Below are 24,083 nucleotides of genomic sequence, written 5' to 3'. Positions count from 1 at the left end.
CAACTTAATCACCTCATCCAAGTTGGTATCACCAAATGATATAACTTCATCTAACTTGGATGTGCTAGGATGAGGCCTTAATAACTATAGTCGTGTGGCTTCTACACTTAGCCTACTAAGAGATTGACTTGGAGGAGTAGTAGTTTTTGGTAAAGTAACTAGTGCTTGTATTACTAATTGCTCCTCAAGCTTGGTAGTCAATACTTACTCTTTAATCCTATCCTTTTATTGCTTATCAATCTTAGTTACACCTTGATTTTGCGTTGTAGGTATAAAATAATCTTCCTAGCCTATTTGAATTGGTGTCCCATCTTTATCTTCTATAGAAACTTCTTGTACTAGCATATTTTGTACCATTGTGTTGATATTTTCCATTGTTGTCTCTTTCCTTTGGTACACTACAATGGGCATTATAGGTTGTACCACAGTAAATTGAGGGGCCTTAGATATGTCTTCTATTTCCTCCTCTACAAATGTCTTTTCTACCTTCTCAATTTCATCTACACTCACTAATACGGGATGACTACATAGTTGTTCCTTGGTAGTGGTGTCTAGAGATATCTTTTTCATGTCCTCCTCTATTAGAGGATTGATGTTCTGAGCTACAATATTAGAAACATCCTTGATATTTATTGTATCTATGTTTGCATCTATCACATGTTGTGTATTGACACTTGGCATTTGTATATTAGTTATACTCTATTTTTTTATTTCCTCAACTTCAATTGTTGCCTATGTGTATGCATTCTTCTCAATGCCTTTCACATGTGCATATTTTTTAGTTCCATATTTAGTAACATGAGTTACTTATTTTTCACATTTTTTTATACCTACCTTAATAGGTATCTTCTCAATTGCCTTAGGTGTTGTCATTTTATATATTACTTTCCATATCTGAGTGGACTTTTGAACAACATCCTCAATGTTATTTTGCAAAATATTGAATGTCTTATATCTAGGAGCAAATCTCCCTATGTACTTGTTAATGGCCTTTGAAATTTTTACCTTATCCAATTTTGGCATCACACTTGCTAGTGTAGTCTCTCTAGTTTTCCTTTCTGTATTGAACTAAACTGTCATTTTTGCTCAACTTTTACATATAGACTCTTGGGTATAGTGTTGGAAAGCTCAATTGGACTCTTCTTAAATGTTGCCATCATGGCATATATTGACTCTTCCACTTGGTTCATCTTAATCTTTCTAGGTTTTTCAAACTCAACATTTGTGAATCCAGATAAGTCAACATTATTCTTTATATTCTCACACAAGTTGTCCAAATCAGAAGGACTATGACTTAACACTTTTAATTGGTTTTTGTCATCTAATTTTGTCCTCTCCTCATCTAATTTGGTTTGAGCAGCATATTTTCTCCTTTGTCTCTTCTCATACTCATCTTCTTGTGCAGTTTTTCTTGTTCTCTTTCCTTTTGGCTTTTCCACTTCTTGAACCTTCTTAGCAATAGCTCTTGTGTTGGCCTTGGTAGTAGGAAATATAAGCTTGGATTGTATAGTTTTACAACTTCTTTGGTTTGCTAACTATTGGAGATTTAGATTTTATCATCTTCTTCTGCCCCTTCACCAATTTTTTCTTTGAGCTTCTTAATAAATTTTTTCTTCTTCCTTATTATAGAGGTTTTCCTAAGTCCATAGTTATCTTTGACTTGGCTACATCATAATTACCAAAGGTTGTATCCTTCTTATCTACTTCTTTTTCTAGGTAAGAAATTATTGCTACAGATGCTTCATCCACATTTATCTCATAAGCTAGAGAAATTAACCATCTCACCCTTGGAGCTATAGCCTAAACATATGTGAAGTCAGTATCAACTAGAAAGAAAACATCATTGAAATGCTTCTCAACTAATCAAAATGGTATCTTCATTCTTTATTTCATTTGAATTCTTAAAGTCTTCAAAGTAGCTTGTTATTATAGACTCAAAATTTTCTCCAAGTTCCTCTATGTATTCACCTATCTACACTACAATAGATCTATTTTTCTTCCATGCAACTTTACCAAAATAAGGAAATATTTTCTACACATAGAAAAATATATAAAACAAGTATTGAACCAAACTTGTATGGTGCACTCTTGGTTTTCCTTATGGCTCCCAAGTTTTTTGATAATTGTTGTAACTATAACTTGACAAGGTCATAAGAATGATCCTTCTTGAATATCTTGTAGCCTATTTCAACAAAAATACAAGGTACATTATACAACCTACTGGATTGAAAGAATTTTTGTAATTATTCTTACTACAAAAGCAATAGGGGATCTATGATGGTATCAATATTCATTCCTCTCATATTCCACAATGCCCTATATTTTTCTCAATAACCTCTTTTGCATCACTTATCATGGTCCTAGGTCTATCTAGGGTTGTATACCATGTTACCCTCTACACAATCCTCTTGGTAATCTTGATAGGTCCATCCTCTAACCACTTATATTTTTCATGAATCCTACTAAAAAAAATCTTTATCCACTCTATCTTGAAAATATTGGGGAAATCTAGGGCATGAGTTAACCTTTTTCTTTCTACAATCTTATATTCCTCCTTCAATATTCCATTTTCACATAATTTTCCATATAGGTCTTTGATCTCCATGTCACATGTGCTACCCACCTTACATGAGTAATAAGATCTTACATCTTGAATCATTAAAACTTGTGGTGGTATCATTGATAGCACAAAAAATAGGTCTTACTTGTATGTGATGTCAGGAATTACTCTAAAGTTGGATTGTCTAATCTTGTTACTAATTTATTGAACATTTAAAACTTCCTTTCCATCTTTAACCTTAGTAGAAAGAGAACTAGATGCCATATTAATTCCCTAGGGTTTGCAAAAATTTAAATAGTGTAGCTTGGCACACGATAAATACCTTCACAAATTTGTTGAATGATGTCAAATAGTAGTTGAATCTAGTTTACAAATGCTTGGAATGATCTCTTCAATTTTCCTTAATCACTTTTTTCTCTCTCCAAATTTGAATGATGTCATATGAATTGAAAATCGAGCATATAGCCCTTAAAGCTTTGCAATAAATGCTCAGTGCTTACACAGTTATAAGATTGGCTTCAATAGTAATCCCAACTCACTCATCTTCCATGTAATTTCCTCCATGCTCAGTAACCACTATGAGCTCAACCATCACTATCAATAGCTCTGTATCAACTAGATTTCACTTGATAGCTTAAGTTAAACTTTTCATGCTCGGCAGCAACATCAAAATTGACCAAACATAAAGATTTCTTCTAGGTTCTAAACAATATTTTACACATTTCTTCATGAATATATAATATTTTCATAACTAAATTCTAAGAACTAATGTATGGTATATCATTTAAATATTAGTCCCATACATACCTCTTGATTGCTTAATTGGGGATGGTGTGATCACCTGACACATTGGGTGAATTGATCTCATCTAAACTCGATGTACTGCAATCTTCCTTCTTCTTCCATTTTTTGTTCATTTGCACTTTGAATTCTTCAACATGTTCCTTTTCTTTTCTTTTGTCAAACTCACTTCTTGGTGCCTTTGACTTTTTTGGACAATGTCTTCTTATGTGACTAGTCTTTAAACAACTAAAACATGTAATTTAACTTAACCATCTATTTTAATCACTTTTAAAATGTTTTCTTATGCAATTCTCATGAACATGTCCATACTCTTGATAGTAGTGACAACTATACCTAGTATTATAATCCAATTATAAGAGTTACCATTGTGCTTTACCTTTGTCTACTTGTTTGATGACCACTTGAGCTTGGATTTGCACTCATATGCTCTATATCCATACTTTTGATAGTTATAGTAGTATCCTTCAAATATTTGTGTGCTCATGGTCTTAGTTCTGCATTCATGTGCCTGATGTCCTTGCTTGTTGCACTTGTGGTTGTAACCCATGAATTTTTTCTTAAGATTCTAATTTGCAATCTTGCTCTTGCAAACATCAGTAGTATGTCCTAATTTTTCATAATTATGACAAGTAGGTTTGGATTTTTTACCATTGTTGCTCCTTTGTTCACCAATTTTAGATGATTCCCCTTCTTTAGTGCTAGTGTAACCCAATCTAGCAATATCACTATTAGATCTAGGAGATCTAACCAATTACTCAAGATACTTGATGGCTTCACTTGGTTTGTCAAAACTTTCAACAAACTCTTTTTCTCTTTTCAAATCATTTCTTAGTTGTTCATTCTAAAACTTCAATGTTGTGATTCCAATATTTTCACCATTCAATTCATGATTGGAAATCATCATTAAATTCAATGTTTCTAGTTGCATTTGAGCAAACCTATTCACCTTGAATGTCTTCTCTTCTAGTCTATTGGTCAATATCCTTTTGTCATCTTCAATCATGACTTTTTCCTCTCTAGCTTTCTTTTTTTGCTCATTTACCTCACATAGTAATGCTGGTTAGACTTCTTATTCTATCTTAAGATATATAACCTCTTTAATTATGGTTCCATTCTTTTCCATCGAATCTTCAACTGCTACATCAAATTCACTTATGTTTCCATCTACAAATAATTTAGTAGTATCAATCTCTTGGTATGTTGTGTCATTCACTTCAATAGTTATCTCTTTCCTTCTCTTCAATTGATGTAGGGAAAGTTTTATTTTATTCTTCTAGTTCTCAATAGTCTTTCCCAACTTGTAGACTTCCATCTTCAAGATCTTTACTCAAAGTTGTAAAGCTTTCCCTTCTAGAGAACTAAGCTCTGATACCAATTGTTGAAAATACAATAGGGAAAGTAAACTTTGAGCAGGGGGTGAATTAGTCCTTCAAAAAATGAACCATAAATTCATTCATCACACATCCATCTCATAATTTTCATGTAAACTAAAATACCAAATCAAGCATATGCATCCATAGCATGAAAATAAATAAACACTCACACGTATGACATAAGGTATGATTACCCAAAAACCCTCCAATGAGAAGGTAAAACTGGGTTGGGGATGACACCCACAAATATTCACTACTAAGTTGTAAAGTGTATCTAATAAATATTACAATGGTTGATCATGAAACATGATCAACCCTATGAAAGGTCTACCTTGTTAAAGGTTTATAAGATTGTTAGATCTTACCCTGTTAAAGGATTTCAATACCCTGTTAGAAGTGTGCCTGGTGAAAGGACTTCAACTTACAATAAAGTAAGCACCCTATTAAAGGATTTAAAATATCTTATTAAGACTACTCTATTAAGATATTTAATTGATTCACCTATTAGAATGTCTTAGCAATGATCCAACAGTTAGCACTCTACTGCTAAATAATAGATCACCTCTTTGCATGTATTCTTGATCCTTCATTGATCAAATGTATCACTTATATCCTCTAAATCCTTTCCTCTATTCTCATCTAACTAATTCTATAATGTATCTCAATTTACAATTCAACCACCATGAATATTCTATTTGTGCATGTAAACTTCTCTCTTTGCTCATACTATGTTTTAGGGTTTATCCTCCTTAAGAAGACTTGGGTGACCTAGGGTTAGGTATGAGTCAACAATTGTAATTTATCCATCTAGCTACTCAATTCATCACTTTAATTTATGAGCTACATGTACTACATAGGGATTCTCAATTAAGATTCATTCTTATCATCTAGGATCACAAAACAATCCCTAAGTCAACTCCAAAATGGTTGATATAGTAGTTTTTGACATTACAAACAACTATGTGAAAACTTTTTAACATGACATCTAAAGTCCTTAATGCTTGGCATCAACTACAACTTCAATTCTATCACTTGGCATATAAATTACTCAGCACATATTGATTACTCAACACTTGAGTGACTCAGCACTAACTATTTACTTGGCACTTACTGTTTACTCAACATGCACTATTTCACTTGTTATGCTCAGCATGCATTACTTCATTGACATGAACTAAGTTATAACTTGTAAATGACTTATGTGTATAGACACTCATATGTCAAAACCAATCTGTGATCAATAGGTACCTATTCTTCAAAAGCATCCCAATAAGCTCTATCCTACCAATCTTATCAAAATTAGTCCTACCATCAAATATCCTACAAGAAGGCTACCATTCCACAAAGATCCAATCTTTCTACTCCGTCCCCCATCCCTCCCCCATTATCCAAAAGGGTTAATTTAGAATGACAAGACATGATGCAAGAGATAAAAAGTGATTCATAAGATGGAATAGACCCAACTTAAACATATGAACACCCTTTCTTAGAGTTAAACAAGGAATTTTTATTCATAAATATCAATAGAGAACATAAAATCTATATATAGTAGATCAAAAGTGTGATTATTTTAGTATTCCCTTAATTCAATAGTCCCTTTAGGATTCACTCTATTAACAACCTCAAAAAGTGTCTTCTTGGTGCTTCTATTCACATAATTTTTATATATGAACTCTGCATGTGCTAGAATCAAATCCCAATTAGCGAGCTTATCTCCAACCAAACATCTCAACAAGTTACTAAAACTTATGTTTATAGCCTCAATTTATCCATCTATTTTTGTATGAAATTTAGAACCAAACCTCAACTTTGTATTCAAATTCTTCCAAAGTATTGTCTAGAAATATCTAGTAAGCCTAGTATCACTATCTAAAACAATAGTCTTAGGAAAACCATGTAATCTCATTAGCTCCTTGTAGAATAATTCATCTAAATTTACTAAATTAGATATCTTCTTATAAGGTATGAAATAAGTTATCTTTGAAAATAAATCAACCTCTACCAAAATAGAATGTTACCTCTCTAAGTTCTAGGCAAGCTAATAACAAAGTCCATGCTAATATCTCCCCAAGGCTTATTAGGTACAAGCAATGGTGAATATAATCTCAACTTCTAGCTAGTTCCATTTGTTGTTTTACAAATTTTGTAGCCTCTAACCAACCTCTATATATCCTTATAAATTTAGGGCCAATAAAATCTATCTAAAATCAACTTTACTATCTTATCAATCCCAAAGTGTCTAGGAAGTCTACCACTATGTTTCTCCTTCATGGTGTTATATCTCGCAGATCATCTAGTTATGTACAATTGGCATCCTTTAAATAAAATGGCTTCTTGGATGAAATAATCAATCCACTTATTTATCACCATCTTATCTTTTCAATCATTCTGAGGTTCTAAAAAACTAGGATTAGTTTCATATAAATATTTCAAATCATCAAAACCAAGTACCTTAACTCTCATTTATGTCATCAAATTTCTTCAACTCAAAGCATCAACAACTAAAAGTAACCAACCCACTCCATCTGTCTCTAATTCTAATTATTCTATTTTCCCAAATACTACAAAACTTATGGTCAGTATACATCACAAAATCTTTAGGCATCAAATAATATCTCCATTTCTTTAAAGCTTTAATACTAGCATATAATTCCTTATCATAAATTAAATGCATATTCTAAGATCCATTCAAATTATCACTAAAGAAAGATATAGTTCTTCCTTCTTGACTCAGAATAGCTCCTATGGCACTTCCACTACTCAACTTGAAAAACTTTTCTAAAATCAAGAAAAGCAAGTGTCAGTAATTTTGCAACTTTGTTTCAATGTCTCAAAACTATTATGGGCTACATATGTCCACTTAAAATCCTTTCTTTCACCCCTCATTGTTTTAGTCATAGCATTACATACTAAATTGAATTTTTTGATAAACTTCCTATAAAAATTTGACATTACATGAAATGATCTTACTTCTCCAAATTTCTCAAGTGTAGGCCAATCAAGAATATATTTTACCTTTTCAAGAACCATCTTAAAGCTATCAGCTGAAATGAAAAATCCAAGTTACATTATTTATTCTTTCATGAATGAACATTTATTCAAGTTAATCAGAAATATCTTCCTTTAAATCTGTAATACTTTTGTAATCTAATCCAGGTGTTCTTTTTTATTCTTAATGAATATCAAAATGTCATTAATATATATAATCATAAACATACTCAATAATTTCTTCAATATTTCATTCATTAGCCTCATTAAATTACAAGGTGTGTTAATTAAACTAAAAGGCATAACCAACCTATCAGCTCTAGACACTCCTAATTTTTGTAAATTATCTAGATTTGGGTCAAGGTGTTGAAGCATGAATGGTCTTGAATGGGTATGTGATGAGAATCTCCTCAAGCTCTGATACCATGTAAGAATTTGGCTTAGGCCAAAATTCACCCAAGATCGAGGAACTCAAACACAAGCATAATGGTAGACCAAAGAGAGAGTATGATTAGAATGACAATATATTCATTCAATACACCAAATTAAAGTACACTAGGAATGCATGTATATAAAGGCCTCTGGTGAGCTTCTAGAATCCATAGAATTCAACATCATGATAAGTCATACAACTAGGCACATGTCCACCAGATATGGGTTATCCTCCATTAAGCATGGAAGTAAGTGTGATGATGTGAGGATAAGCCTACAATGGTGTAGTATGCAAATTAGTGGTGTAGACAACATGTGCTAAACTAGGAGTGTGAATAACTATGTTGTCAACATGACAACTCAGTGAATGATGCAAACTCTAATGTTGTAGACACCATGTACTAAAATAGAGTTACGTACTTCTATGTTGTCATCATGACAACTCATGAGAGTACACAAACTCCTATGTGTCTCACCTAAATAAATAATAAAATAATGCATTAACCTAAGTAAATTTAAGTAAAGTGTAAATAGTAAATACTTATTTACACCAATGCCCCCCTTAAGTGAAACTTAGGGGAATGCCCTTAAGCTTACAAAAACTAGGATGAAGTGCATAATGGGTCACAGCTACTAGGCCATGTTAGGTACCCATGTAAATAATGAAATGCAATCTCTCATAAAGTAGAGAAAGAGGGAAAACCTTGTGGGAAAAACCCTCCCCCAAAAAGAGAGATGAAACACATACAATGTATGGATGGATGGAGTAATCAAAACCCCCCCATTATGACATGCAACTAGTATATACATAAGAGAAAAATGAGAAGAGGGGGAGAGATAGGATAGGCTCCCCCCCCCGCCCCCGCCCCCCCCCCCCCCCCCCCCCACAAAGAATAATGTCTGCCAAGGACTACTTTGATGAAGAAACTAATCCAAGACTATAGAATGGTGTTCCTCCACTTAGGAAGAAACAATGCCAAGGGTACAAATGATACACTTCCATTGTGTGTGGAAAGATTCCCATGGATAAGTGATGTCTCTAAAACCTACTCAACTAGCTAAAGAACCTGTCTTAAAGACTTGTCTATCTACTCAATTGATGAAGAACCCCTCTGCAACTACTAATCATAAGTATCCATAATCACTTCAACCTACGATGATTGATCACATCAAGAAGAAGAGGCAGATGATCAATACTGTCCCCCAAATCTATCACTGAAGTTGGACCTAGAAGACTAGATGTACCTTGTTGTGCTAGACCTATCACTATGGTGAAGTATGCACATGGATTGAACTAATGTAGTGACCTCTCACTGCAACTATCAATAGAACCCCACATGTCTAAATCTGTTGAAGCCCTACCACTAGTTTCACTATCAATTTCCACTTGATATGATTTGTGGAGAGGATTAGAGGACAAACTTGGTGAACTTTCCTCAAAGTGTACATCCTTCTCCATAAAAATGTGATGTCTCTAGATCCAATAGTTTGTATGCCTTCACACCATCTTCATAACCAATGAAAGTACAAGGCCAAGGTAATTGTGCCTTCCATCCCCTAGAAGATATCTTTGCCCATGCAGGACAAGCAAAGACTCTAAAGTGTATCACAATAGGTTTACTGCCACACCATGCCTCAAAAGGAACCTTTCCATCTAAGGCTAGATGAGGAGATCAATTAAGAATGTGAGTGGAACTACTAATTACTTTGACTTCTAATGATGGATCTAGAGACTTGGCCTATATCATGCAACTTTTCATAAACTTAAGAGTTCAGATCCTCAATGCTACAACATCTATCTTATGTAGACTGAATGCTGGTGGATTTTGAAGATCAATTCCCTCAAGTCTACAAAAGTCTTTTAGTCTTCTATTCACATACATACTTCCATTGTCTATTCTTAGAACTTTGATGGCTTTCCTAGATTTCTATTCTACATGAGTCTTGAAGGCAAGAAACTTGTCCAACACTTCATTCTTATGATGAAGAAAGTAGACCCAATTGTGTCTTGAAAATTCATCAACGAAGGTCAGTATGTAGTGACCCTGGTTGATTGTAAAAGGACCTACTAATACCATGTGAACAATCTATAGAACAACTGGTACTCTTGAAGACTTCCCTTTCTGTAACTTCCCTTATGGATGCATATCCACTAAATCTATTGAACATTCACCCTTAGAAAATTTGATTTGGGGTAGACCTTTGACCATTCTCTTTATGCAAAGTTTTTGAAGATAGTAGAAGGAAAGATGTCCATACTACTCATGTCATAATTGCATTGTTGAATTTGATTGAGATAACAAGGCCTTTGAAGGGGACTTGTGCATAAAATGGGAGAAAGAGTACAACCTTTTGTTATGATTCATTTTCCCACTACAACCAAGGAATCAACTTTAAGACTATGCACCTTTACTGAGTCTTGAAGGAAGTCAACTTTATGTCCATCTCTAAGGTAAGTAATTTGGTAGATTGATAGGATATTAGAACTTAGGTTCAAAACATGGAGAACATCTTGAAACTCTCCATTTTCCATTTCCACATTTCCTTTTCCTTCAACTTCCATTTTACTATCATCTCCCACAAAGATGTACGGTACCTTTGACTTCTTCATTGAAGAAAAATGCTCTTTTGAAGAAAGTCAAGAATCCATTCCTTTGAAGAGTTTGAATTAGCCATGAGTGCTTGCCCTTTGCCCTTTGAATCTAAAGAAGACCCTTTATCCTTATAAGCATTAGGAAATGGAACATTATTTTTCTTCATGATGTTGGTCAACTCATCAATCTTTTTAAGATAACACTAATGTTCTTCATGACCCATTTTCTTGCAATAAGCACACTTTTTCTTCTCCTTATTGTTGTCCCCCTTCTTATTGGAATTTGAGGAAGACTTGCCCTATTGATTGGATTGTGGTGTTGTCTTTTCTACATCCTCAAATTTGTTCTTCCACTTCTTCTTACCCTTTCCTATATTTGAAGATTGTCCAATTGAATTTTGAGAACCCTCATTGTTGGCCACCAATGCTTTAGACTTAGGTGATTTGAGAATCCCTATTGATTTCAACTTCTTTTCTTCAATATCCAATAGATCAACATATTCATCAAAGAGATTTTCTTATAGGTAGACCCTAAGGTAGTCTTTGAGGTGTTAAAAGAAGAAATAAAGGTGGAATACTCTGATCGCAGCTTGTTATGTATGAGATAGATCAATCTATTATCTTTGATAGAACTCCCACAATCAGTAATATTTGTCCTTAGTTCATTCACCTTGATGATGAAATGTTGTATAGAGTCAAATGACTTAGGATCTAAGAAGAAAAGCTCATCTTCAATTTTGAACAACATCCTCTTCAAACACTTTACCATATAGGTTTTCAAGGGTATCCCAAGCTTCCTTGGATGTAGAACACTTCTTAATTTGATACATGATCTTATCATCAACCCCCAAACATATATCACCTAGGGCTTTCCTATCGATTGCCACCTAAGCTGGAATATCACTTGTTGATACATTATCACCTGCTAGTTTAGGAAGAGTACCATCTACATATTGAGAAACTCTATTATGTATTAAGTGATACCACATTTTGATTGACCATGTAGCATAGTTATGTGGAGTTAATTTTAGAAACTTAAAATTTCCCATAATGCAAAAAATGAAAGAAAAGTGCAGAAAAGAGAGAACACAACACCAAGAACATCCCCCCCCCCCCCCCCCTTTTCACTAAATCAAGAAACCCCCCCAAAAGAGATGCTTTTGGCACTTTATTGGTAGTGTGATTACAATGGCCACTTGCCAATTTTTGGCCTTCGTGGACTTCTAATTTTGCTTGTTACAACCTCTTAAAATATTAGAAATCTAAAACTTTTCAGTGTGCTACAATTCTGAAGCAATACAAAGTAAAGAAGGTTTGTATTGCTGAAAGTGACACTTTTTTTGCACAACCCTACAATCTAATTGTAGATGTAGAAAGTAGATGAAAAATATCACAGTTTCAAAAAAAATAGAACATGTTTTTGACTCCATATATGCCCGTAAAGAGTGTTTGAAGTTGCAAAATGCAGGATTATGCAAGTATAGTTGCCAAAAAATGAAAATTCTAACAAATCCATACACTAAAACTAGAAAAGGGCTATAGAACTAAAAAGTTCAAGAAATTATACCCAATTTCAAAAAAAATTGCACCTAATTTGGAGTTTGGATGACTAATATATGGCCTCCCAAAGTCAGACTACAAAATCAAAAATCAATCTCGAGAGGGGTTACATCAGTAAAAGATGGGGTTAAATTTGATGGTCATATGGCCATCATAATAGTTCAAATTTGGCTAGGAATGATAGTTAGACAACCATCAAATTTAGGCTATAGATTGATGACATTAGTGACTTCTACCCATGTGATGATGCCCGCATGACATCAATTGTATAGATGGTGAGGTTAGTGTACAGAATTATATGTCCATACTATATGGATTGTATGAATAGATGGTAAAAAATGTCATGTCTTGCTGAGTTAGATCATATGGCTAGTTTGAGTGTTTGATGACTATAATTCCACATGTTACTGGCAATTGATGTAGATAGATGTTCATGTGTCAAGTGGTTATTAGCTATGGTTCTGCCAATTTGGAGGGTCTGCATGGTGATGTAATTAGTGTTAACTTGGGATACAAAGGCTGACTAGTATCCACCATGGCTTGATGTACACACTAGGTTGGTCACTGACGCATGTCCTTGCCATGTGGTGCGACATGGATTTAGATCAGCATTGGTGGGGTCTACAGGGTCGTTGATGAGAATGAAGGAGCAAATGCAATATTTCCCTAGGTGCAGGTAGGTGGGAGGACTGTGGATGTTGGGTAAATGACTTCCCATTGCTAGTTTGTGTGTTCCATCAATGGCAAATTTTACACTACAATGGTTGGAGGTGTTTTTAGCAGTGCTAGATTTAGTGGGAATAATCCCACATTGGCACGATGGGAGATTTTGGAATTGTTTAAAAAATATATGATTACACCTTGAAAGCAAAGTCCTGCTAGTTGTTTGAGGGTTCTGGCCACTATGTGGTGAAGGCTTGCATAGCCAAAATCTTTGATGAATATACCTCTCGCTATAATGAATTGATGCGAATTTAGCAGGGGTCTGCTAAAAATTTGTGTATGCCTACTGAATTTTATTAATAGCCTACAAAATTAATCAAGAATATTCCTATAATAAAAGACAATATCCCTCAGAAATAAATTGCAGAGCTGTGGTGTAACTGCCTAGTTCTACAAAAAAAAATTCACTGACTAGCCAACTAAAAAAAAAATTCTCTGACTGGCCAACTAAAAAAATTCTAAAAATACCCAATTCAAAAAAATTGCAAAGAATGAAATCAAAAAATAGATCTGAACAATAAATAATTAGATTGATTAGATCATATCTGGTTTACAAATTGGTGCCTTCGGGTGCTGGTTTACAAAAAAATTGCCTCACGATCAACTTTAGCCCAGCATAGGCATATTTATAGTCGATCTTCATTGAATCAAAGTTCCAGACACAATAGCGAGGTCAAATTTGGCTCTAAATGCTCCCACTTTCTACAAATTCTCCAAATTTGGGTCAAGGTGTTGAAGCATGAATAGTCTTGAATAGTTATGTGATTAGAATCTCCTCGAGCTCTGATACCATGCAAGAATTTAGCTTAGGCTAGAATTCACCCAAGACCAACGAACTCAAACACAAGCACAATAGTAGACCAAAGAGAGACTATGATCAGAATGATGATATATTCATTCAATATGCCATATTAAAGTACACTAGGAGTGCTTGTATATAAAGACCTCTGGAGAGCTTCTAGAATGCATAGAAGTCAGCATCATGATAAGTCATACAACTAGGTACATGTCCACCAAATATGGGTTATCCTCCATTAAGCACAAAAGTAAGTGTGATGATGTGAGGATAAGCCTACAATGGTGTAGCACACAAATTAGTGGTGTAGACAACATGTACTAAATTAGGAGTGCAAATAACTATGTTCTCAATATGACAACTCAGTGAATGATGCAAACTCTAATGTTGTAGACACCATGTACTGAAATAGAGTTGTGTACTTTTGTGTTTCCATCATGACATCTCATGAGAGTACACAAAATCCTATGTCTCACCTAAATAAATAATAAAATAATTCAAAATAATAAAATAATGCATTAACCTAAGTAAACTTAAGTAAAGTGTAAATAGTAAATACTTATTTATACCAACACATTGACAATATATGTTGTTGCTATTAGGATCGACCTTATCAATTAATTTCAATCATGTGGCATTAACAATGTTTTTTAAATCTCACATGTTCTTAATCCATGTCATGTGTCCTTGGCATGTTATCAATCCTAATTAGTCATTCAATTTGATCATGGCTTTGATCTACCCATCATCATCCTATTCAATCTACATAATTATCGCATTTTATCAAAGGATACTATCATATTTATTTCATCAAATTGGCCAATTATTTACTATTTTATCTTGTAGGATTAGAGTGTTGGGCCCATTTGTCGTTGCACCAAAAGCCATGACTATTAGTGAACATGGAACACCACATAATTAACCACCTGTGGGCAGGGGAGCGTGTCGCATCACCCAAAAATCTCCCCCTCAATGCGCATACCAGGTGCTTACGCGAGTCAGGAAGGCACCGAGGAGATTTGAACCCATGACCAGGCCAAAACCAGGCTCTGATACCAATTGTTGTGATACCACTTGTAAGGGAACTTGGCAATAAAGAATATAACCATTTCCACATAACCCATAATAGATCTAAAAATAAACACAGAATTAAAATCCACATGCAAGAGAATAGAAAACATACCCACAAAATTGTGACACAAGATATACCCTGGAAAACCCTCATTGAGGGAAAAAACCAGCCTCCAAAAGCATCCATCACCATGTATTATTCAGCAAAAAATACCATTACCATACAACCATGGAAGCCTTCATGGTCATAGCCACAACCGAGCAAACTATGTGAACAAGCATGAATCCACACATCCCATGCCATGCTTTCAACCTTCACAAATACTCCCTTGGCTAACCTGTCAAGCCTTGTCCCACTCGACTCTTGCCTTTTGTCTTCTCCTTGTCACTCTTTCTCACTACAAAAACTACCCTTGTGGCTGCTTATATAGTAGCAAGTCCCACAAAAACACCAAGTGGTATTACATAAACCATGTGCTAAAACCATGTGCTACCTAAACCCACTAACCCCACATTTAATATTGGGCATTTAATTATTTTCTCCAATATTAAATAATTACATCAAATATTATCACAATGTTATAATACAACTCATCAAAAATATTCCATGGGAATCTTTACATGTTGCATGTCCATCTAGGTACAACATTACATAATAAAAATAAAATAACAATATTATGCAATGTGTGCAACACCCATTATCTCAACAATCTCCCACTTATATACATTGCATAGGGTCAATCTGTAGCCACATAAATGAACAAGGGAACAATCCCTCCCAGCACATCCACCATCATGGATCAAAAAATACACCCAAGTGCTCCATCTTGGTGTAATCACAACAAAATCAAAGTATCCAACATCTCGAACATGAATGATCTCACCTCCTATTATGCCACTACCACTGGACATACATAGAAGCCATCCAAAGAGAAAGCCACCCAACCTGTCGCATTAGAAGATCATAAAATCCTGTACCAACTAAAATTCCAAGTACAAATAACCTGATCCAAAGGTAATCACATGTATCTGTAGTTGTCAAAATATCCATAGCTGAAATAGCACCCACAGCAAAGTGCCAAACCCATCCAACTATCCATACCTCAAAGGTATAACAAGTGAATCTTATATCAATGACATATCCAATCTATAACCTGCAATCACAAGCCTCAAGAGCAATACCTGCCACATATATACCAAGAAGCTCCCACTGCAAAAGATAATGTCAAATCTATAACCAATTCACTCAACACATCTCAAAGAAGTGAATCCATGTAGTATCAAGGACATCCACAATACATAAACTAATATCCTGCAAGAACAACTCTCATAACAAGTCTCCAATAGTCTCCCAAATTCTCCACAACCAACAGAGGAAAGAGAAAGAAATAACCATGTCATCTCTCACATGACATGCATGTGCACAAACCAGTGATCACAATCTCCAACCAATCTCAAATCCAATGTAGGCAAAACTAAACATCCAGGGAGATAACCAATACCAGAGAAACCATGCAAATCATAACATGTATCATGTCCTTCTACACACACCTCTAGATGTAAACTGTGCAAGTATGATCTCCTCCATAAAACCCCAACAAGAAGCCTCAACAACACCCAAACCATACCATATAACTCATCATGGATGTAGGCCTCTCACAAGAAGATCAAACTCATAAAACCATTCTTAAATCAAGGAATAACCATTCCTAATCCAAAGAATATGCCCAATAAAACCATCTCCCAAACTCAACCAGCATAACAACATATGCACATGGAGATAACCAATGCTAAACCATCTCTCAAATGAACCCTCCAGAACTAACTCATGTACCATAGCTCAAGATCCATATCCATGAAAGACAAGCATAAATATAATGCAACTGAGAGAAACAACGGGCTATACCTCTCAAGTAGCAAACTGCCGAGTAGACCAAGAGTGGGGAATGAGAATGCTCATCAAGATACCCAAGTCTCCAACCGAGACTCATCTAAGAACAATCTCCTCTCAAGTCCATATCAGGTGACTGCCCCTCGAACTTCCTGCTGAAACCATCAACTGTCCCAACAAATACTTCTCTAATCCAAGAGAAATCAGCATCACCACCGTCTCTAAGTATCCATGAGCACCTGTAACCAATCAATCCATGCCAACTCAAAATGCAACATAGCAATATAATGAAGTATCCAGCTTATGATCAGTGTACCCAATACCAAGAAACTAAACCAAGATCAATGTCAAAGTTCCAACCATGGCCTCAGGAACATAAACATGACAACATGATCTTACCATCTCAACTAAAGAGATAACATGCTCCACATGAACACACCATAACATGTCACAACTCTAAACACGTATCAAGAGTATACCATGACATAATAAAGAAAAACCATCCTCATACTAAGGATAACATGCCAAATAAAAGCATAAACCACACCTTTGCCAAGAACCCTGTGAGTCCTCAAGATGCAACCATCTCCACGCACCATGAAGAAAACCATCTCCACATACCAGGAAGAACCATCTCCACATACCATGAAGAACCAAATCAAACCAGGAACTAATCCTACACTGTCACCCCATCACTGTCACAAGCTCCCACTAAACCATGTCTCCAAGCTATCCATGACATAATGATGAAAAAAATCCATCCTCTAACCATGAGAATCAACCATGGCATCAAACCATCAAAGAATTCAAAGTGCACATCATGAGCTCCTCAAAAGAAAACCAAATAACCATGATCCTTAACCAAGAAGATATACCACCATAACTAAATCAGAAATCCAAGCTAATGAATCATCAAGGATGTACCTGTATAACCAATCATGTCATTCCAAAATCCATGGCACCATGATCACATCCATGAACTAAGCATCTGGCTCTCAATATGTCTAACCTATCAGCATAGTCAACCACAATCCTCCACCATGACTATACCTGGTAACAACATCTCATCCCTTCTACATGAAAAAAATAGTAAATCATGTGACTTAGGGCATAGACAACCCAAATCCAAGCCACCAATCTAAATATGCATCAATAATGAAAGATCAATGGGCAAAGACAACCCATAACCAAGCTATAAATGCAACCTGTACGTATAGACCGCTTACAACATTGTACAACTTGTAGATCCAACAAGTCATCATGCATATCCAAGCTAAACACTGATAACCATATCATCATGAGACCAATCTGACATATGAACTGAGTATACAATGACATCAAATCTTAAATTTCCAATGCCATAAACTCACAATGTTACCATAGTCAAAATATACCTATAAACTGTTCAGATAAATATATCACCAAATAAATCATGCCAAACCCACACCAAATCTAAACCATTGTGTAGAGCTCTCCAAGATCTTTTTGTTGACTACTCGAAGTCCAAAATCTGACTCTGTATGCCCAAGTTATGCCCTAATTCGTGCTCAAAATAAACAACATCTGACTTTAGGGCTCTTAAAACTTGACAAAATTTTAAAATCATAGAACCAAACCTACAGCATCTTGTAGTGCTCTAAATTAGCTTTCCAACACCTATAAGAACTCTGAAATCTGATATTCTGAGAGAAAGTTATGGCCATTTTACTAAGACAGTCTTTTTACCATTTTCAGTACGATATTTCATTTTTTATTTTTTTTCAGTGACGAAAATTCTGACGGGATTAAATTTGATGGCCATCATGAGCTAAAACCAAAAAACTCTTTCATTTTCTCTTAACATGGCCAAACTAAGGCATATTATATATCAAAATTTATGAAAATGTCAACCCGGATCCAATGGTGAGGTCTATTTTTACCCAGGAGGTCATTTCTGCAAGCTACCCCCCAAAACCCTCATTTAAAATGAGACATTCGAAAAAAATATTTTTGTCCAACAATTTCACATGCCCAAATCTTTTAACATCCCATCATAACAGCAAATCCAAAACCCTTAGATCTACAATAAATCATTCATATATCTTGCCATTTTCTTTTATGCTCTCATGCATTCCCATGGATTCAATCTAGGGTTACAATAATAAAACCATAGCTCTGATACCACTTGTAAGGAAACTTGGCAATAAAGAATATAACCGTTTCCACATAACCCATAATAGATCTAAAAATAAACACGGAATTAAAATCCACATGCAAGAGAATAGAAAACATACCTACAAAATTGTGACACAAGATATACCTTGGGAAACCCTCATTGAGGGAAAAACCTAGCCTCCAAAAGCATCCATCACCATGTATTATTCAGCAAAAAATACCATTGCCATACAACCATGGAAGCCTTCATGGCCATAGCCACAACCGAGCAAACTATGTGAACAAGCACGAATCCACACATCCCATGCCATGCTTTCAACCTTCACAAATGCTCCCTTGGCTAACCTGTCAAGCCTTGTCCCACTCGACTCTTGCCTTTTGTCTTCTCCTTGTCACTCTTTCTCACTACAAAAACTACCCTTGTGGCTGCTTATATAGTAGCAAGTCCCACAAAACCACCAAGTGGTATTACATAAACCATGTGCTAAAACCATGTGCTACCTAAACCCACTAACCCCACATTTAATATTGGGCATTTAATTCTTTTCCCCAATATTAAATAATTACATCAAATATTATCACAATGTTACAATACAACTCATCAAAAATATTCCATGGGAATCTTTACATGTTGCACGTCCATCTAGGTACAACATTACATAATAAAAATAAAATAACAATATTATGCAATGTGTGCAACACCCATTATCTCAACATAGACAACCCATAATCTAGTCCTATGTCATTTTAATCATTTTAATCCTATAATTATTAATTATTATTGCTAATAAACTTTCTCAATCAATTGATATTTATTAATTAACTGATTCATCTTCACAAACTATATGAATTCTTGAATTTCTTAAGTCCTATTTTCCACCTCTAATTTCAATTTTATTAATTTCCATTTTTGTGGATATATGAATTTTTAATTTAAATATTCCACCTATTCTTGACACATGGACATGAGAATTCATAGATATTGTCCCTACACTGGGCTAAAATATATCATATATTATATATTTTATTCCTTACACATGTCTGTAATAAGCCTCCATTGTCATAGATCCTTGGCTACAAGTGGCTTTGAGATGTCATATGCACTTCATAGATTCTCCTCCACTTTTAGCCATGTTAGCTTTCATGTATCATAGAATCTTACAATTGACATAGTGGCATGGTTTTCATAGATATTCTAAGGAATATCATGCCAAGTTACACATTCAAAGTGACAAGTGTCCATCCTCTCATTCAATTCTCTCCTCTTGCACTTTGGCTATAAATTGAGCCATCTTGTTCTTATTTTTTATGCTTAGAGCCTCTATTCTCACAGCATTCCCAAGCCACACTTCTAGTATTCCTAATAGAATCATCCCATCATAGTCATTTTCTTTCAATTGTATAGGCACTATAGGAAATTGGAGCTACATCAAATGTACAAGAAAGAAGGACAGGAGAACTACAATTGAAAAGGGATTTTCATTTGTTTTATTTCCTTCATGCTTTGATTGGTTTTCATGGTAGATAAGAAGGTTTTTAGTGTATTTTGATTGAGTTTTGTGGTTACTCATAGTATGCTAGGTTCTAACCCATTTTCTATTCCTATAATTGGTGAACCCAACGTGAAGATCATGATTACTAACTTGGGTTTCTTTGTTTTGTGCTTGTAGGGACAAGGAAGGAGCTTGTTCAAAGGAGTAAAATGTCTACCTACTCTTTCTTATCACACCTAGTCTAATAAGGAGGCCTAATAACATGGCTTTTTCTTTCATTTATGCATTTCTATATCTTATTGTCTTAGGTGTGCACTCTGCTCTATCAGGGTGCACCTGGGACCTTTAGAAAGCTATTTTAGGGGTGTAGAAGTCATTATAACCTTTTTATGTTGTTCATACCTAACCAACTACACTCTAAAACCACCAACTATGCCCTTCTGGGCCCTAAGTGTAATAGGAATGCACTTTGTACTTTTATAGCACACTTGGTAGGTTACCTTTTAGTTTTTCATGTTTAGGGTTTCTAATCTCATTTCACCCCAATTTTCACCTAGACTCCCAATTGCACTATGAAACTACCAATTGTGCTCTAACTAGCCCCACCTACACTAGGAGTATAGTTTGCACTGTCTGAGTGCAATTGGGGACCTCTTTATTATTTCTAGTCTTCTAGGGTCCACTCTACACTGTCAGTGCATAGTTGGTTCACAGAAAGGTCACATGTCAATTAGAATCTGCATCTAGGGTTTCAATTTCATTCTAGGACCTAGGGTAGATGTTTTTGTGTTATTGATGATCTATTTTCAAAATGTGGTAATCATTGGGAGAAGACATGTCTATTAAAAACTACTAATTCTTTATTGTAGGACACTAACAAAGACCTATGTGCTTGTTCAAACTTTTTGTATGGCTTTCTTAGATTAGATAACACTTTGTTTGGTGCTCTAAAATAAATTTTCTCTTCTATTTGCCATCTATGCATTATTTAGAACCCTAGGAGTTACATGGGCATATCCCTTCCCCTTTCCATTCATGGATCTTAGGTGCACGAGAAATCTATTCAACTTCTTTAGAGATGCCTACCTTGCAACAAGACTCGTCACTTGGTGAATCACAAGGGTTGACCTCATAGCGGTAATGAGCTAAAGCTAGGTCTACACTCTAGCCACTATAATAGACTTGATATGGTTAATTTCATGTTGGTAATATTTTTGTGTGATAGCTCTCCTCTAGTACCCTTGTGGTGCATCAAACCCTAGTTCTCAAGACTGGGAGACCTTCTATGAAATTTTATCATTCACTTGCCAAAAAAAGTTCCTGAACTAAACACCTTGTCTTAGTGGCCAAAATCCTTTCTATCCACTAGCTCAAGGGGTCAACCATTCCCATGAATATGTCCCACATTCTTTCAGTCCTTGAAGATGCAAAAATACCTTAGGAAGTGATGACCCTTGGGAAGAGGGTCTTGTAGCCCCAAGAAGTGAGTGTAGTATAAGGGGGATTCTATGGTGCCATGATTCTAGGCTTTTTACTCTAGATAAGAGTGACTGAACTTCAATTCAAGTGGGAATTTAGTTTATACATTCTTAAAGCCTAGGTTGTGATGTATCTTTTAAGTTTAACAGCAACTATTCTTGTTTATTATGTCTTTTTATCTAAATAACATTAATCAAGATAATACCAAATCTACAAAATCATACCAAAACACGTGAACCTATGATACTATCAAACTTTTTCAAAATGTTATAATGTTGTCAAAACATTCCAAACCATTTGTTAAACACTTGAAACTTTGAAAACATGGAGACTTGTAACTTTAGGAGTTCTTAGCATGATTTAGGTTTCATCCTTGCATAGCACAATATTTCATTCATAATTTTTTGAGATTCATACTTGCATACTATAGGCCTCATTCTACATCATTTATTCCTCATTTTTCATTTCTTTTCTTTCATATTGTATCCCTTAGGCTTCATTTTTCATCCCATAGTCTTTACATTTCAGCCCTCAATCTTCATCTTACATTCCCAAACTTGCATTCTTGCATGCCCTATCTCTCATTTTTCACATCCTAGTCATCAGTCCTCATGTCCTAACTTTCAATTTTCATTATGATTCTGATCATAACATTTTCCCCTATCAACTAGACCTTTGGAATAATAGGTTGGAAGTCACCAAGTTCAAAATTACTCTAGTTTCATACCACTTTACCAACTATGCTCAGAAACTACCAACTACACCATGAGCATAGTTGGCTTTGTCTGAGTACACTTGGTTTCAAGAACAACCAGCTTGGATAGGTCCCCCATGTTGATCATGTCTTGAACTTCACTCTACATATTCTAATCCTAGTTTACACACCTTAGGCTTCATTCCTCAAGTCATAACCCTCATTTTTCATCTCTAATATGATCATAACATCATCCCCAAAAAAATAGCTTTCTAGTATAATAGTCAAACAATCACCTAGTCCAAGATTAGTAAACTTTCAACCTAGTTTCCCAACTGTGCTATGAAACTACCAATTACACTCAAACTAGCCCCAACTACACCCTAAGCATAGTTACTACTATCAAAGTTCACTTGGTGCTCTCATAGTGCACTTGGTGCTCTCATAGTGCACTTGGTGCTCTCATAGTGCACTTGGCGCCCAAAATAAACATTTTGGACATCCAAACTACATTTTGGGACTCTAGAACTGCTTCCAAAAACTTGTATAGGTTCTCACTCTAAACATGACCCAAAACATCATTCTAAACCCTAAATATCAGTTGGAGTTCTAGGATCCTTGAATCTTGTATATCCAATCCACATAATCCTCCTTTTGATCCCCCTAAACCTCATTTTCAGCCCAAAACCCCTTTGAACTTAATCAAAAATCAAAATGAAATATGAGTCCTAGAGTATCTCCTAATGTTGATAGATGATGGATCTTGACAATAGTCTTTTTGTCATTTTTTTTGTCATTTTCTTGGGTCAAACTCTATCTATGTCTTGATGGATTTGACCTTGTCATTTTTATCAATTTGAGCTTTTCTATTTTTATCTCTTTTGATCAAGATCCAAGGTCTATCTTCACAAGGTTAAACTCTTGGATTAATACATTCCAAATATTTCTCCTAAGTTCAAAACCTTGCATACACCCTTGTCATAGCATTATCATATCTTGATTCTCACTAAACCTCATTCTGATTAACTCTAGTTTCTTTATCACTCCATCATGTTTTTTCCAAAACCCTAGCATCTCTTCCATTATCAAAATCTGATCAACTTGCCCAACAATCAATTTGTTCAAATCATTTGTCAAATCAACCAATTTTCTTGATCCCCTAACCTGATCTTGCATATTGAAAATGTTATTATCAACCTTAACATACTTCCCTTTGCATTATCCACATTTTCATACATCAACCTTTAACATCATTCCCAAGTCTAACCCTAATCTATATTTTGCATTCATTAGAGCCATCTTCATACCCCTTAGTCAAAATCCAAAATGTCATTCATATTTGCATTTTTACATCATTCCCTTAGGTCATTAACATATTTGATATCATAACCCTAGTTCATTTTGCACTTCTTTAGGTTTCATAACCTGCCTAACCCCTTAAAATCCAAAAAAAAATCCTATTTTATATACCC

Source organism: Cupressus sempervirens, chromosome 11 (genome assembly GCF_028749045.1).
Source record: "Cupressus sempervirens isolate cs-2001-9-10 chromosome 11, ASM2874904v1, whole genome shotgun sequence".
Classification (NCBI taxonomy): Eukaryota; Viridiplantae; Streptophyta; class Pinopsida; order Cupressales; family Cupressaceae; genus Cupressus; species Cupressus sempervirens.
The sequence above is the reverse complement of the archived record's forward strand: the minus strand, read 5'-3'. Positions refer to the sequence as shown.